The sequence below is a fragment of the Phocoena sinus genome, chromosome 19 (assembly GCF_008692025.1).
Source record: "Phocoena sinus isolate mPhoSin1 chromosome 19, mPhoSin1.pri, whole genome shotgun sequence".
Lineage (NCBI taxonomy): Eukaryota > Metazoa > Chordata > Mammalia > Artiodactyla > Phocoenidae > Phocoena > Phocoena sinus.
Window position 1 is genome coordinate 10,284,281 of NC_045781.1, and position 13,889 is coordinate 10,298,169.

The 13,889-nt window shown below is 42.4% G+C and overlaps 1 protein-coding gene across 7 annotated transcripts in view; it reads left to right on the forward strand.

The window, feature by feature from the left end:
• The window catches only part of ZNF235 (zinc finger protein 235), a 58,602-nt gene that overhangs the window by 38,951 nt on the left and 5,762 nt on the right, over positions 1-13,889 (forward strand). The window lies entirely within an intron of this gene.

A 13,889-nucleotide genomic window follows, 5' to 3' on the forward strand; every position in this document is an offset into this window, starting at 1 on the left:
CTTCTCTGCTAATGGGTGGGGTTGTGTTCCTGTTTTGCTAGTTGTTTGGCATAGGGTGTCCAGCACTGTAGCTTGCTGGTCGTTGAGTGAAGCTGGGTGCTGGTGTTAAGATGGAGGTCTCTAGGAGATTTTTGCCGTTTGATATTATGTGGAGACGGGAGGTCTCTTGTTGACCAGTGTCCTGAAGTTGGCTCTCCCACCTCAGAGGCAGAGCTCTGACTCCTGGCTGGAACAGCAAGAGCCTTTCATCCACACGGCTCAGAATAAAAGGGAGACAAAGTAGAGAGAATTAGTAGAAGTAGGAAGAAAGAAAGAAAGGAGGGAAGGAAGGAAGGAAGGAAAGAAGAAAGAAAATGAAAGAAAGAAAGAAGGAAAGAAAGGAGGGAGGGAGGAAGGGAGGAAAAAAGAAAGAAAGAAGATACAGTAAAATAAAATAAAGTATAATAGTTATTGAATTAAAAAATAATTATTTAGAAAAAAGGGACAGATAGAACCTTAGGACAAATGTTGGAAGCAAAGCTATACAGACAAAATCTTACACAGAAGCATACACATACACCTTCACAAAAAGAGGTAAAGGGGAAAAACTCATAGATCTTGCTCTCAAAGCCCACCTCCTCAATTTGGGATGACTCGTTGTCTAGAGGGAAGGAAGGAAAGAAAGAGAGAAAGAGAGGGAGGGAGGGGGGAGAGAGAGAGAAAGTAAAGTATAATAGAGTCATTAAAATTAATTATTAAGAAAAAAATTAAAAAAAAAACAATGGCTGGTTAGAACCCTAGGACAAATAGTGGAAGCAAAGCTATACAGACAAAATCTCACACAGAAGCATACACGTACACATTCACAAAAAGAGGAAAGGGGGAAAAAAATCATAGATCTTGCTCTCGAAGCCCACCTCCTCAATTCGGGATGACTCGTCTAGAGGGAAGGAAGGAAAGAGAGAGAGAGAGAGAAAGGGAGGGAGGGGGGAGAGAGAGAGAGAAAGTAAAGTATAATAGAGTTATTAAAATTAATTATTAAGAAAAAAATTTTTTTTAAATGGATAGAACCCTAGGACAAATGGTGGAAGCAAAGCTATACAGACAAAATCTCACAGAGAAGCATACACATACACATTCACAAAAAGAGGAAAGGGGAAAAAAATCATAGATCTTGCTCTCGAAGCCCACCTCCTCAATTCGGGATGACTCGTTGTCTATTCAGGTATTCCACAGATGCAGGGTACATCAAGTTGATGTGGAGCTTTAATCTGCTGTTTCTGAGGCTGCTCGGAGAGATTTCCCTTTCTCTTCTTTGTTCTCACAGGGGCTCAGCTTTGGATTTGGCCCTGGCTCTGCGTGTAGGTTGCTGGAGGGCGTCTGTTTTTTGCTCAGACAGGACAGGGTTAAAGGAGCAGCTGATTCGGGGGCTCTGGCGCACTCAGCCCGGGGTGGGGGGGGTGGGGGGGTGGGGGGAGGGAGGGGCACGGCGTGCGGGGCGGGCCTGCGGCGGCAGAGGCCAGTGTGACGTTGCACCAGTTGAGGCCCGCCGTGCGTTCTCCCGGGGAAGTTGTCCCTGGATCCCGGGAACCTGGCAGCGGCGGGCTGTATGGGCTCCCCCGAAGACGGGTGCGGATAGTGACCTGTGCTCGCACACAGGCTTCTTGGTGGCAGCAGCAGCAGCCTTAACGTCTCCCGCCTGTCCCTGGGGTCTGTGCTTTTAGCCACGGCTCGCGCCCATCTCTGGAGTTCACGCTTTTAGCCGCGGCTCGCGCCCGTCTCTGGAGTTCCTTTAAGCAGCGCTCTTAAACCCCTCTCCTCGCGCACCAGGAAACAAAGAGGGAAGAAAAAATCTCTTGCCTCTTCAGCAGGTGCAGACTTTTCCCTGGACTCCCTCCCGGCTAGCCGTGGTGCACTAACCCCTTCAGGCTGTGTTTGAGCCGCCAACCCCAGTCCTCTCCCTGCGCTCCGACCGAAGCCCGAGCCTCAGCTCCCAGCCCCGCCCGCCCCGGCCGGTGAGCAGACAAGCCTCTTGGGCTGATGAGTGCCGGTCGCCACCGATCCTCTATGCGGGAATCTCTCCGCTTTGCCCTCCGCACCCCTGTGCCTGCGCTCTCCTCCACTGCTCCAAAGCTCCCCCCTCCGCCTCCCGCAGTCTCCGCCTGCAAAGGGGCTTCCTAGTGTGTGGAGACCTTTCCTCCTTCACAGCTCCCTCCCAGTGGTGCAGGTGTTGTCCCTATTCTTTTGTCTCTGTTTTTTCTTTTTTTTTCTTTTGCCCTACCCAGGTACGTGGGGAGTTTCTTGCCTTTTGGGAGGTCTGAGGTCTTCTGCCAGCATTCAGTAGGTGTTCTGTAGGAGTTTTTCCACATGTAGATGTATTTCTGGTGTATCTGTGGGGAGGAAGGTGATATCCGCGTCTTACTCTTCCACCATCTTCCCAGCACCCCCTTCATCACTTTAAATACGTCTTGCCACTCCCTTCTGGCTTGCAGAGTTTCTACTGAAAGATCAGCTGTTAACCTCATGGGGATTCCCTTGTATGTTATTTGTTGTTTTTCCCTTGCTGCTTTTAATATTTTTTCTTTGTATTTAATTTTTGATAGTTTGATTAATATGTGTCTTGGCATGTTTCTCCTTGGATTTATCCTGTATGGGACTCTTTGTACTTCCTAGACTTGATTGACTATTTCCTTCCCCATATTAGGAAAGTTTTCAACTATAATCTCTTCAAATATTTTCTCAGTCCCTTTCTTTTTCTCTTCTTCTTCTGGGATCTCTGTAATTCGAATGTTGGTGTGTTTAATGTTGCCCCAGTAAGACTGTCCTCCATTCTTTTCATTATTTTTTCTTTATTCTGCTCTGCAGTAGTTATTTCCACTATTTTATCTTCCAGGTCATTTATCTGTTCTTCTGTCTCAGTTATTCTGCTATTGATCCCATCTAGAGTACTTTTAATTTCATTTATTGTGTTGTTCATCATTGCTTGTTTCATCTTTATTTCTTCTAGGTCCTTGTTAACTGTTTCTTGCACTTTGTCTATTCTATTTCCAAGATTTCGGATCATCCTTACTATCATCATTCTGAATTCTTTTTCAGGTAGACTGCCTATTTCCTCTTCATTTGTTAGGTATGGTGGGCTTTTACCTTGCTCCTTCATCTGCTGTGTGTTTCTCTGTCTTCTCATTTTGCTTAAGTTACTGTGTTTGGGGTCTCCTTTTTGCAGGCTGAAGATTCATAGTTCCCGTTGTTTTTGGTGTCTCCCCGCAGTGGGTAGGGTTGTTTCAGTGGGTTGTGTAGGCTTCCTGGTGGAGAGGACTAGTTCCTGTGTTCTGGTGGATGAGGCTGGATCTTGTCTTTCCGATGGGCAGAACCGCATCCAGTGGTGCGTTTTGGGGTGTCTGTGAACTTATTATGATTTTAGGCAGCCTCTCTGCTAATGGGTGGGGTTGTGTTCCTGTCTTGCTAGTTGCTTGGCATAGCGTGTCCAGCACTGTAGCTTGCTGGTTGTTGAGTGGAGCTGGGTCTTAGTGTTGAGATGGAGAGCTCTGGGAGAGCGCTCGCCATTTGATATTTCATGGAGCCGGGAGGTCTCTGATGGACCAATGTCCTGAACTCAGCTCTACCACCTCAGAGGCACAGGCCTGACACCTGGCCAGAGCACCAAGACCCTTTTGTGAATTCTGGGGTCTTCTGCCAGCGTTCAGTAGGTGTTCTGTAGGAGTTGTTCCACGTGTAGATGTATTTCTGATGTATTTGTGGGGAGGAAGGTGATCTCCACGTCTTACTCCTCCACCATCTTGAAGCTCCCCCCCTCCTTTTTTAAAAATTTGTTTGGAGTATTGTTGATTTACAATGTTGTTAGCTTCAGGTGTACAGCAAAGTGGTTCAGTTATACATATACATATGTTCATTCTTTTTCAGATTCTTTACCCATATAGGTTATTACAGAATACTGAGTAGAGTTCCCTGTGCTATATGGTAGGCCCTTGTTGGTTATCTATTTTATATATAGTAGTATGTGTGTGTTAATCCCAAGCTCCTACTTTATCCCTCTTATCCCCCACGTTTCCCCTTTCGTAACCATAGATTTGTTGGATTTTAATTTATTTTATTTATTTTTGGCTGCATTGGGTCTTCGTTGCTGCGCGCAGGCTTTCTCTAGTTGTGGCGAGCAGTGGCTACCCTTCGTTGTGGTGCGCGGGCTTCCCATTGCAGTGGCTTCTCTTGTTGTGGAGCACGGGCTCTAGGCACACGGGCTTCCATAGCTGTGCCCTACAGGCTATGCTGCTCTGTGGCATGTGGGATCTTCCTAGACCAGGGCTCGAACCCGTGTCTCCTGCATTGGCAGGCAGATTCTTAACCACTGCACACCAGGGAAGTCCTCCATTTTTCTTTGTTAGGATTGCTTTGGCTATTCACGGTCTTTTGTGTTTGTTCTAGCTCTCTGAAAAATGCCATTGGTAACTTGATAGGGATTGCATTGAATCTGTGGATTGCCTTGGGTAGTACAGTCATTTTGACAATATTGATTCTTCCAATCCAAGAACATGGTATATCTTTCCACCTGTTTGTGTCATCTTCGATTTCTTTCATTAGTGCCTTAAATATAGTTTTCAGAGTACAGGTCCTTTGCCTCCTTAGGTAGGTTTATTCCTTGGTATTTTATTCTTTTTGATGTGATGGTAAATTGGATTATTTCCTTAATTTCTCTTTCTGATCTCTCATTGTTAGTATATAGGAATGCAAGAGGTTTCTGTGTATTAATTTTGTATCCTGCAACTTTACCACATTCAGTGATGCACTCTAGTAGTTTTCTGGTAGCGTCTTTAGGGTTTTCTATGTATAGTATCAAAAGAGTCATCTTCTTAAGCACAGTGGCCTCCTCAATGAACTTCTGTACCTGAGTTTCAGCTTCCTCAGAAGTGTTAACCCAGGTACAACATGTGGTGTTGGCCACAGCACAGGCACCTCCTCCTTCAGCTAAAAGCTAATCAGGGGCTGTCCTGTTATCAGGAGTGGCCTTGGCCAGAGGGTCCACATATTCTGCTGGGCAGCTGATGTCTTAGCAATGAAATCTACAGTCTCTTCAAGAGTCTCTTCAAGAGTTAAGGAGTGGTTTCTGATGACAGTCTCATTTATATCTACTCCTAATCGGGGAAGTAGGGCCCTACCAAAGGAAGCAAGCCCCGAATAATCGGGGAAGTAGGGCCCTACCAAAGGAAGCAAGCCCCGAATCATGAAAAGCCTCCTGGTAGGTCCTTTCTAGAACAGGTAGGGGCACGGTTAGATAACCAAGAGGCATTGCCCAGCTGTGCACCAGCCATCTAGGCATCTGTAGGCCCAAGGAGAAACATAACCACCACAAAGATAAGTCTTGTCAGGGCACAAACTACTTCCATGAAGGTGGCACTGTTAATGGATTCATTTGTAAGAATTGTTGCCTGTGCCTATTCAAGCCAGGGGTCAGTTAACTTATATTTCAGGCTGGGAGAAAATCTATTCTAAATTCCAGAGGTTAACCCCCCTTAGCAGTGGCCTGGGGGATGCAGATGAGGGCATAATCTCTGCAGGCCAATGCCAGAGTAAAGGAAAGAAGGGGTTTCACGGTTAGGTAAAGTCTGGATCTGGCTTCTTGGGCAGAAGCAGTCGACCTTGGTGTGTCAGCTACTTCTCGCCCATCACCTTGATTTGGAGGTCCCCAGCATCTGTATAGGACCTGGTGTCAGGTGGGGTGTCTTTGTAGCCGTGGGATGTACATCCAGGGTTCAGTACCTTCTAGTTTCCCTGCAGTGTCAGTGGGCAGGAGCACTTGGTGAGGTCCCTTCGGACGGAGCTCGGGGGCTGCCTTCTTCCTGATTCCAAATCAGAAGGGTAGGAGAAAATTGCAAGTGTTAGTTTGGTGAGTCAGAGCCAGATATTTGAGGAAACTAGAAAACATTCAGGATCCAGTCCAGTTTACAGATAACATTACCTCCAAGACAATTAGCAGGACTAGAATCTAATATCTACAAAGGTGGAAACATAATTTTTTTTCTCTACAATTACTCCACCTCCCTTTTTTTTTTAAAAAAAAAAAAAAAGGTTTCTGTTAAATTTGGCCTGATTATTTAAAAACTCTTTTTTAAGACTGGTTTCCTGGAACCGTGTATGCAAGGTACCAGTTCGATTTTTCCAAGTAGTTCCATGAAGCTGTGTGGTCATATATGAGTCTACGCATATCTCAAATATGACATTTCAGTCAAAACCTTGGTAATACAGCCAGTGTTTCTAACTGTGTCCTGTCACAGGGAGAACAGATTCTTACTGAACTTATGTGAACAAATATACTATCAGGAAAATAAGGGTACTCAGAGACTTTCTGAATTCTGGAAGGATCAGGTAGGGAGAAAAAGTAGATGTTTCATCTTTGCTCACAAAGGTATATTTTACCAGATTTCTGTAAGTCATATATAACTTAAGAGAAAAGGTCTCCTTAAAAGGGGAAAACGAAAATATCAGAGCATCCTCCCCAGTTCATGTCGTCCCACATAATTAACACTCGTTTTGCTTGAATCTGTTTTTTTCTATTAGTTCTCTTGACCTTGCCTGATGATTGAAGCCAGTAGGGCAGTGATCATTCCAAGAAGTTTACAAGGTTTCTGTGTGATATACCCAGTGAAGCGGGTACATAGATCACTGGAGATTGTGGAAGGTGTACCCCAAGCAGGAAACACCTTCTTTAATAGTTTCTTTGCCACGATGAGGGCATTGGTCTTGCAGCAGGGAAAGGCTTTACTATCTGGAAAACATCCAGACTGATGACCCATAGTGAGTGGCACTTGAATGAAGTCCAGCTGCAAAGTATTCAAAGGGTCCAGAAAGAGGACGCCTCCAGGGACAAAGATAGTTTTTCTTTTTTAATTTTTAAAATTGAGATATAATTAACATATAACATTGATTTCAGATGTCCAACATAATGAATCAACATTTGTGTATGTTGCAAAAATATCACCACGATGAGTCTAGTTGACATCTGTCACCACACAGTTATAATTTTTTTTCTTGTTATGAGAACTTCTAAAATCTACTCTTAGCAGCTTTCAAATATGCAATACAGTATTATTAACTATAGTCGCCAAGCTGTACAGAGTTTTGACTTTTAAAAAGAAATGTTTTTTTAAATGCACCATGGTGGGTGAAGGAATGCAAACACCAAAAAAGGGGGTTTGCCAGGGAGCTGGGAAGAACCAAGTGGCCATATATCTTGGTTTTCCCAGAGCCCCGACTGTTTGTTGAATTTACAGCCATTGTTTACCTGTCTCAGTTTATCTGATACAGAAGCAGACTGTTGCCAGGTGACAAGGACATCAGCGTGGCAAAAGTTTGGCATTGAGGGGTCTTTCTTTGCAGAAGCAGAATGGACTTCATCCACATGCCCCACAATCTATAGATTCTACTGCTGCTACCTTTGCCTGAGAAGTGAGGGCAGTTCCCTGTCGCTAGGGTTCAGTCCTTTTGGTGTGAGCCTCAGTTTAGGTGACAGACATTTTATAGCAGGAGATATCACACAATTTCTGAAACACTTATAACATGTACCAGCAGCCCTCAGAAACGGCAAGAAAGACTGAGCTCAGAATGGTTCTCCAGGGCGCCGTGCCTGTATTTCTTCTGAATGCATTCGGAAGTTCCACTTGGGATCTTGTCACTGCCACCAATCTGATAAAAAAACAAAATTCAACTGAGTAAATTTGAAGATCTGGTTGGCCTTAATCATAGGTTCAGCATCCCAGGGCTCATCATGAATAAGAAGACACCCATTTCACCCTTAGGGCTCTGAAGCCATTTCAGGAACAGAGGATAAAAGACTAAATATTAGAACAAGAGATGCTCTGATTGCTCTTATCTCTCAGGAAATTCCAAGGGTTTTGGGAGCTGTGAGCCAGGAACCATGGAAGAAGATGAAACATTTATTATAAATCACAATGTCACCTTTTATAGCATGTAGCGTATAGGAACTGTATCTCTAATTTTTCAGAAGTGTTTTGTTTTTTGATGCTATATAAATGGAATTCTGTTTTTCAATTATTTGCTTCTGTCGGAATACAGTTGATTTTTGTACATCAATTCTGGTAGCCTGCAATCTTCCTATATTCACTTGTTCTAGAAGCGTTTTTGTACATTCCTAAAGATTTTTCTATATATAGATTTATAACTTCTGTAAATACATTATTTTACTTTCCTTCCCAATCTGTATGGCTTTTGTTTCCTTCTGCCTGACTGCAGGTAGACAGCATTCAGTCTTTCCTCACTGAGCATGGTGTTAACTGGAGGTGATTTTTTAGTGTCCTTAATGGACTGAGTTCCTTTCTCTTCCTAATTTAATGTGCATTTTTATCATGTGTGGGTATGGTAATTTGTCAAATGCTTATTCGCATTTTTTCAGACAATTGTAAGAGTTTCTCCTTCATGCTGTTTTCTTCTGTGTAAATATTTTTATTGATTTGAACCCTCTCCCTTTTTTCCTTGATGAGTTGGGCTAAAGGCTTATCAACTTTATCTTTTCAAAGAACCACATTTTACTTTCACTGATCTTTTGTTTTCTTCGTCTCTATTTCTGGTCTCGTCTTCATGATTTCTTTCCTTTTACAGACTTTGGGTTTTGTTTGTTCTGTCTCTAGTTGCTTTAGGTGCAAAGTTGGGTTGTTTGAGATTTTTCTTGTTTCCTGAGGTAAGACTGTATTGCTATAAACTTCCTTGTAGAACTGCTTTTGCTTTGTCCCATAGGTTTTGGATCATTGTGCTTTCACTTTCATTTGTCCCTAGGTTTTTTTTAAATTTCTTCTTTGATTTGTTCAGTGATCCGTTGGTTGTTTAGTAACGTACTGTTTAGCCTCTATGTGTTTGTGTTTTTTATAGTATTTTTTCTTGTAGTTGATTTCTAATCTCATAGCATTGTTGTCAGAAAAGATACTTGATATGATTTCAGTTTTCTTAAATTTACTGAGACTTGCTTCGTGGCCCAGCCTGTGATCTATCCTGGAGAATGTTTCATGTGCACTTGAGAAGAATATGTATTCTGTTGCTTTGGGATGGAATGCCCTATAAATATCAGTTAAGTCCATCTGGTCTGATGGGTCATTTAAGGCCTGTGTTTCCCTATTGATTTTCTGGCTGGATGATCTGTCCATTGATGTAAGTGGGGTGTTACAGTCCCTCACTATTATTGTGTTACTGTCAATTTCTCCTTTTATGGCTGTTAGCATTTGCCTTATATATTGAGGTGCTTCTATGTGGGGTGCATATATTTATTTACAATCGTTATATCTTCTTCTTGGATTGATCCCTTGAATCATTATGTAGTGCCCTTCCTTATCCCTTTTTTTTTTTTTTTTTTTTTTTTTTTTTTTTTTTTTTTTTGGCGGTACACGGGCCTCCCACTGCTGCAGCCCCTCCTGTCGCGGAGCACAGGCTCTGGACGCGCAGGCTCAGCAGCCATGGCCCACGGGCCCAGCCGCTCCATGGCACATGGGATCCTCCTGGACTGGGGCATGAACCCACGTCCCCTGCATTGTCAGGCAGACTCCCAAGCCCTGCGCCACCAGGGAAGCCCCCTTCCTTATCTCTTATAATAGTCTTTATTTTAAAGTCTATTTTGGCTGATATGAGTATTGCTGCTCCAGCTTTCTTTTGATTCCCATTTGCATGGAGTATCTTTTTTCATCCCCTCACTTTCAGTCTTCATGTGGCCCTAGATGTGAATTGGGTCTCTTGGAGAAAACATACATTGATATCCAGGTCTTATTTTTGTATCCATTCAGCCAGTCTGTGTCTTTTGGTTGGAGTATTCAATCCATTTAGGTTTAAGGTAATTACTGATATGTATGCTCTTACTCCCATTTTGTTAATTCTTTTGGGACTGTTTTCGTAGGTCTTTTTGCTTCCCTTCCTCTTCTGTTCTCTTTTCTTGTGATTGGATGACTATCTTTAGTGTTGTTTGGATTCCTCTTTCTTTTTTTGTGTATCTATCGTAGATTTTAGGTTTGCGGTTACCATGAGGTTTTGATAAAACAATCTTGTATATATACACAGACTGCTATAAGTCGCTGGTCTATTAATTTCAAATACTTTTCCAATATTCTCCATTTGTACTCTCCTCTTCACAGTTGCTGGTTTTGATATCATATTTGTGTGTGGATGATATCCTACCTTTACTGTATGTTTGCCTTTACCAGTGAGCTTTTCCATTCGTAGTTTTCTTGTTTCTAGTTGTGGGCTTTTCTTTTTCACCTAGACAAGTTCCTTTAGCATTTGTTGTAAAGCTGGTTTTGTGCTGAATTCTCTTAGCTTTTGCTTGTCTGTAAAGCTTTTGATTTCTCCATCAAATCTGAACAAGAGCCTTGCTGGGTAGAGTATTCTTGGTTGTAAGTTTTTTCCTTTCATCACTTTAAATATATCCTGGCACTCCCTTCTGGCCTGCAGAGTTTCTGCTGAAAAATCAACTGATAACCTTATGGGAATTCCCTTGTATGTTATTTGTTGCTTTTCCCTTGTTGCTTTTAATATTTTGTCTTTGTCTTTAATTTTTGTCAGTTTGATTAATATGTGTCTCAGCTTGTTCCTCCTTGTGTTTATCCAGTATGGGACTCTCTGCGCTTCCTGGACTTGAGTGTTTCCTTTCCTGTTTTAGGGAAGTTTTTGGCTCTTTTTGTTTTTTTAATTTATTTTATTTATTTATTTTCAGCTGCATTGGGTCTTTGTTGCTGAGCCTGGGCTTTCTCTAATTGTGGCGAGCAGTGGCTACTCTTCGTCACGGTTGCAGGCTTCTCATTGCGGTGGCTTCTCGTTGCAGAGCATGGGCTGTAGGCACATGGGCTTCAGTAGTTGTGGTGCATGGGCTTAGTTGCTCCACAGCATGTGGGATCTTCCCGGACCAGGGCTCTGGTCCCCTGCATTGGCAGGCAGATTCTTAACCACTGCACCACCAGGGAAGTCCCTTATCTCTTCAAATATTTTCTCAGGCCCTTTGTCTCTCTCTTCTACTTCTGGTACTCCTATAATGCAAATGTCAGTGCATTTAATGTTGTCCCAGAGGTCTCAGACTGTCCTCATTTCTTTTCATTCTGTTTTCTTTATTCTGTTCCGCAGCAGTGATTTCCACCATTCTGTCTTCCAGCTCACTTATTGGTTGTTCTGCGTCTATTATTCTGCTGTTGATTCCTGATAGTATATTTTTCATTTCAGTTATTGTTCATCTGTTTGTTCTTTAAAATTTCTTGTATCTTCTTGGTCTGTGCCTCCATTCTTTCTCCAAGATCTCGGATCATCTTTCCTATCATTATTCTGAATTCTTTTTCAGGCAGATTGCCTGTCTCCACTTCATTTAGTTGTTCTTCTGGAGTTTTGTCTTCTTCCTTCGTCTGCAGCGTATTTCTCTTCCATCTCGTTTTGTCTGACGCTCTGTGTGTGTGGGTCTCCATTCCACAGGCTACAGATTGTATTTCTTCCTGCATCTGGTTTCTAGCCCCTGGTGGGTGGGGTTGGTACAGGGGCTTGTGCAGGCCTTTCTGGTGGGCAGGGACATGTCAAAAGGTGACTGTGGGCTCAGGATGACTTTAGGCAGCCTGTCTGAACACAGGGTGGGGCTGTGTTCCCACCCTGTTGGTTGTTTAGCCTGAGGCATCCCAGCACTGGAGCCTGAAGGCTGTTGGGTGGGGGCAGGTCTTGGTGCCAAAGTGGTGACCTCCAGGAGAGCTCACGCTGAGGAATATTCCCTGGGGGCTCCCCCACCAGTGTCCTTGCCCCTGCGGTGGATCACAGCTGACCCCTGCCTCCCCAGGAGACCCTCCAAGACCCACAGGTAGGTCTTGCCCAGGCTCCTATGGAGTCACTGCTTTTCCCTGGGTCCCAGTGCACATGCGACCTTGTGTGTGCACTCCAGGAGTGGAGTCTCTGTTTCCCCGAGTCCTGTGGAGCTCCTGAAATCAAGCCCCACTGGCCTTCAAAGCCCAGTGCTCTGGGGGCTCTTCCTCTTGATGCCAGACCCCCAGGCTGAGGAGCATGCCATGGGGATCAGAACTCTCACTCCTGTGGAAGAACCTCTGTGATATAATTAGTTTCCAGTTTGTGGGTCACCCAATCGGCAGGTATGGATTTGGTTATATCACAAAAGCACCCCTCCTACCATCTTGTTATGGCTTCTTCTTTGTCTCTGGATGTAGAATATCTTATTTGATAGGTCCCAGTCTTTTTTGTTAATGGTTGTTGAGAAGTAATTGATTTTTGGTGTTTTCATGAGAGGAGGTGAGCTCAAGTCCTTCTACTCTGCCATCTTGTCCTCCTTCTGCTTTATGCTATTAAAGGAGCATGAAGCACTGATGATTTCACCTGTTAAAACCACCTCGCATTCCTAGGGTTAACCCCACTTATTTATTACACAGTACCCTTTTCTTATGTACTATAAAAAACAAGGTTTTCTCTTTGTTTAGGATCTTTGCACCTACATTAAGTAGGGATTTTGATCTGTAATTTTCTTTGTACTTAATGTGTTTGTCTATCTTGATATCAAGGTAATACAGGCCTTATTAAACACAGTACCTCAGAAAGTATACCCTCCTTTTTGGCCTTCTGCAAGGATTTGTGTAGGACTGGTATTATTCCTTTCCTACGTGCTAAGTGGAATTCACCCGTGAAGTTGTCTGGTCCTTTTGTGAGAATGTTTTTATTTATGATTTCAGTTCATGAACTACTTACATATTTTGCTTTTCTTGTAACAGATTTGTATGTTTCAGGGAATTGGTATATTTTATTTAAGTTGTTGAACATATCCCCTTAATGCCTTTTATGATCTTTAGTAATATCCCATCTTTTATGCCTGATGTTGGCAGTTTTCGTCTTTTTTTTTTAAACATCTTTATTGGTGTATAATTGCTTTACAATGGTGTGTTTTGTCTTTTCTATTTTTTTCCTTGATTCAGTTTGTTTTCCTTGATTTTTCCCCCCTTGTTTGTTTAATTGCTTTTCACTATTTCCTAATTTCCTCTTCTTTTTATGGCTTCTTAAAGTGGAACCTTAGGTTATTGACTTTAGGCCTTTCTTGCTTTCTGTATGAGTATTTAAAGCTATAAATAATCTGAGTGCTGTTTAACTGCATGCCAGAAATTGCGATACTATTTTCTTTCATTATTATTTCAAAATATTTTCTAGTTTCCCATGTGATTTCTTATAGGCATTTTCTGCGTGTTGGTTTTGAATTTAATTCTGCTATGGTCTTTAAAAATCTTTCAAAATTTGATTTATAGCCCTGGGTATGGTTTATCTTGATGGATGTTGCATATGTACTTGAAAAAAAAATGTATGTACTGCAGTTAGGTGCAGTGACCTGTAAGTTTCGTTTTGGTTATAGTGGTTCAGATCTTGTATGGCTTTGCTGATTTTTTTTAATGGTCTAATAAGTGTGTAAAAAATCTTCAAGTCTGTAGATTTGTCCATTTCTCATTTTAGTTCCCTCTTTTTGTTTCATATATTTTGGAGCCTTTATTAGATACATACACACTTGTAATTGTTACATCTGCTAATCCTTTTGTCATAAAATGTCTTTGTATCTAATAGTGCTCTATTTTGTAAAGTCTTTTTGTCTGTTTAGCCATTCCAGCTTTCTTAGGCTTTGCATGATATTTGTATGATACGTCTTTTCCTACCCTTTTTCTTTTGCTTACTTGTATTTAAAACATATCCCTTGTTGACAGCGTGTAGTTGAACCTTGCTTTTTATATTCTCTGCCAATCTCTGCCTTTTGATTTTAGGGGAGTGCACTTCCACATAATATACTTACTGAAACCGAGTATATTTGCAGTTGCTTTTGTTGAGGGAGATCTCATCTCTTTGTCCTTTTCTGCGTTCTTTTGGGTAGATCAAATACGTTTTGGTATTAC